This window comes from Colobus angolensis, unplaced genomic scaffold, assembly GCF_000951035.1.
Source record: "Colobus angolensis palliatus isolate OR3802 unplaced genomic scaffold, Cang.pa_1.0 Scaffold193, whole genome shotgun sequence".
Taxonomy (NCBI): Eukaryota; Metazoa; Chordata; class Mammalia; order Primates; family Cercopithecidae; genus Colobus; species Colobus angolensis.
In genome coordinates this window covers 1,944,082-1,947,473 of record NW_012115077.1, presented here as the reverse complement: position 1 = coordinate 1,947,473, position 3,392 = coordinate 1,944,082, and the positions used below count along the sequence as shown (strand labels likewise).

The following is a 3,392-nucleotide window of genomic DNA, read 5'->3' as shown; positions in this document are numbered from 1 at the left end:
CCCTGCTCCCCGCAGCTGCATAGCCCGGCCCTCAGCCCGAGCGGCCGGCGAGGGATGCGGGGATGATGGGCAGAGAGGAAGGGGACCGGGCGCCCCGGGTAGAGCTTGTCAGCTCAGCCCCGCGGCATCATGGGGCTTGTAGTCCGCCTCGTGAAACTGGGGGTGGCAGGTGGCCGGAGAGGGTCCGCACTGTCCCCGGCTCCCGTGGGAGAATGGGCGGGGAGTCAGGCCTGGCCCAGACGCGGGCAGGGGCCTGATGCCAGGTGGGCTGGGGTGCACCTGCCCCGCTGGCATTTTGCCTTTTGCTGGGGAAGGAGGGGCACGGGCCTAGGTCGAGCGTTTGGGAGACGGTGGAGGTGTAATCTTCAGAATTGAGCTTGGGTCCCAGGGGCCTTGAAGAAGGATCCAGATTCCCAGAAGACAGTGACTGATGGGGGGAAACTCCTGAGAAAGATGTGGGGCATCAGTACCAGGGGTCATTGGCGCAGCCAGGGGTCTGGCCCCTGGAACATTTCTGAGGAGTCTTCCCTGCCCTGTTAGAAAATTAAACTCCATCTTCCCACACATGTCATTGGAAACAGAATGTCCAGTAAGGCGGGAAAGACGGTCCTTCCCCCCAGACACACTGTCCCCAGCAAGAACCAGAGTGAAGTTGGACAGAGAAAGCAGCAGGTGGCAGCTACGCTCTTCCACCCAGCTGGTCCCTCAGGAAGGGAAGTGACTGATTCCAGAGACTGTCTTCTTCCTGAATGACCCCAGGGCGAAGAGGTACTTCCAGAACGGTCCCTGCAGAGGGTGTGGTAAAAGTTGAATTGGCCTCTCGGCGCCAGTTGCAAGGCCTGGAAGGACCAAGAGGCTTGGACCAGTCCCTGGAGGGAGGGGACTGTGATGTCAGAGAGACCAGAGTTCGAATACCTCCAACTGTCTGACCTTAAAAGAGCAAAACTGCTTAATTTTTCCGACTTTCTCGGTCCACTCCCCTTCAAAATGAGACTCTAGATACTACCTCCTGGGTTGAGCTAAGGATAATGACTGCCCTGGAAACAGCGCCTCCCTCCCCCAACCAGGCGGGCCGAGACAGGTGGTGGGACCAGGCACGGTGCCTTCTTGAGCCCACCTCAAAACAAGGCAGGAATAAGGGATTCCACACCGGCCCTACTTAAAACAACAATCCAAGAAGTATTTGTGTGGGAGGTGCCAGCAAAAGCTTGCAAACTCTCTCAGGTTTCTTTGTGTGGTCTTCTCTCCTTCCTCCTCCACACCCTGCGGTGCCAGGCCCCGGCGGGAAGAGATGAGGGAGGAGCGGGCTGCCTCGCCCGTTTCTCCCGCCTGGGAGGAGCCAGCTGGCTTCTCCGGCGGCCCGGGACCGCTGCCCGCCTGCACCACCAGGGGTCAGCAGAGTGTCGTGGCTGCAACTGGTGCAGGGGAGGGGGGCTGTCGCGGGGGAGGGGCATCTAGGAGTGGCCAGGAGCATGCCAGTGCGTTTCCCTATTAAATTGTCTTTCGAACCTTGTGTGTGATTCCACTGTAGCAGTCCTGCTTCCTGGGGTGGTGACATCTCCACGGGGGAATCCAGAAACCCTTTTATCTCCAGTCCCAGGCCCAGAAGTTTGGCTGTGACGGAACTGGGGGAAACAAAGTTTGGACAGCGTGTCCGCGCCGGGGCCACTCCCAGGTAGTCGCCGAGCCAACCAGGAGATGGGGAGTGGGGCTGCGGGGGGTTGGTAAGCAGAGTGAGTCATCCTTCTTCCCCAGCAAAGCCCAGGAGTCCGAGGACAGGGGGAGTTGTGGGGAGCTGTCGATTGTGGGGAGCTGTACCCTAGGCGGCCGGGTTGTTTTTTTGCCAGGCGGCGGTAGACACTGAACCCAGGTCGCTTGCGCTTCGGCTGCGCGCTCAGCTGCCACGTGCTCGAGACGCGCCCACACAGCGGAGAAACAAAGACAGCCAAGCGGCAGGGCTGCCAGCAGCCTCCTCGACATTTAATAAATGAAATTCCATAGCTGGGGGTCGATCGGGGGTGAACGGGAGGCCACCGCTCGTGGACTGAGCGCCCGGCACCGGCTGCCTGGCCACTCCTTCCGTCTCACTCCCCCCGCCCCTTACCCCCTTCCCACTGGGGCCACCAAAGCCCATGGATTCTTTGGTGAGAGAGCAGCTCGGGGCGGCAGGTAGTACTCCTCCCTACATAGCAGCTAGGTATCGTTGCTCGCAAAAGCCCCACCAGCTGAGCGGCTGGCTGTCGGGGGAGGGGAGGCCTGCAAGATTTTTTTAAGGTGCAACTATAAATAAAGCCCATGGATCGCGATTTCAAACAAACTTGTCAATCTGGGCCGCAGCAAGAGGCGATGGAGGCAGCTTTGCATGTATTTCGGGTGGTGTGACTCATGAGAATTACTTGTCTCCCCTAGGGAAGGAGCCTGCCCACCCACAAGTCACTGCCGCTCTGGCACCGCTGGGATAAATCGACCAACTTGAGCACCCCTGCCAAAGGACTGCCCCCATCTGTTACCGAGCAGGAGTCTCTGACTCTTGGAGAACCCCTCCTCAATTGTCACCACTGACCTGGCCCCCAGGTCTGGCCCTGGGGACCTCTGCCCTCTCCCCACAAGCAGAGTGCCCGGGCCTTTTGCTGCTGCAGGGATTGGGGGTTGGGTGCACGCGCGGCACACGTGTATGGGGGAGCATGCTCAGTGCGGGGGCTGTGCTCATGTGAGGCCTCCAACTAGGCTCCCTGCCCCCCAGCCCACCCACGTCCCTCACCTGCCTTGCCTTTGCCTGCCTCTTCGTGTGAAGTCCAAGAAGAAAGGCTGTCACCTGAAACGGCCCCTCTGTGTTATATGCACCCTTTCTGGACGCACACACCTCTGGTGGCCCAGAAACACCGTGTGTATAAGGCGGATGACAAGTGGATTTGAGTGCACACAGGCACAGTGGTCACTCCTTGGGAGGTCTTTAAAAACCGCCCAGATTCCTCTCTGGATGGAAGCATGCATGGAGAGATAGATATATTTTTAGTCCAGAGGCAGGGGAATACACTGCCTGACCTTTCTAGCACCTGGGCGTCCATATTGTTGGCAATGAGCGTATTCAGCAAGAGTGTGACACACACACACACACACACAACTGGACACACAGATGTGGACACCTACGGGACCGGGACCACCTCACCCCAACCAGAGATAGAAGGGTACCCCAAGGCACAGCCTCTTCGACCTGGAGCGGGACTTGGGCGTCCAAGTCCTTCCTGCCTAATCCCCGCCCTCGCCGTCCCTGGGCCCAGCGTCCCCCTGGCCACCCCACGCGGAAAGTGAAGGAGAGGGGGTTGTGAGGGTGACTCACATTGCCTCCGGACCAGGCGAGCGCCGCAGCGGAGGCCAGGACCGCAGGCCCG

The 3,392-nt window shown here is 59.7% G+C and overlaps 1 protein-coding gene across 1 annotated transcript in view; it reads right to left on the bottom strand.

Annotated features, from left to right (window-relative positions):
- Positions 1 to 3,384, bottom strand: part of ANKRD13B (ankyrin repeat domain 13B) — a 31,731-nt gene extending 28,347 nt beyond the window's left edge. Inside the window, exon 1 of the mRNA XM_011940848.1 lies at positions 3,341 to 3,384. The gene's annotated coding sequence lies outside the window, so the exon portion shown is untranslated. The remainder of the gene's footprint in view (positions 1 to 3,340) is intronic.
- Between the last annotated feature and the right edge of the window lie 8 nt (positions 3,385 to 3,392).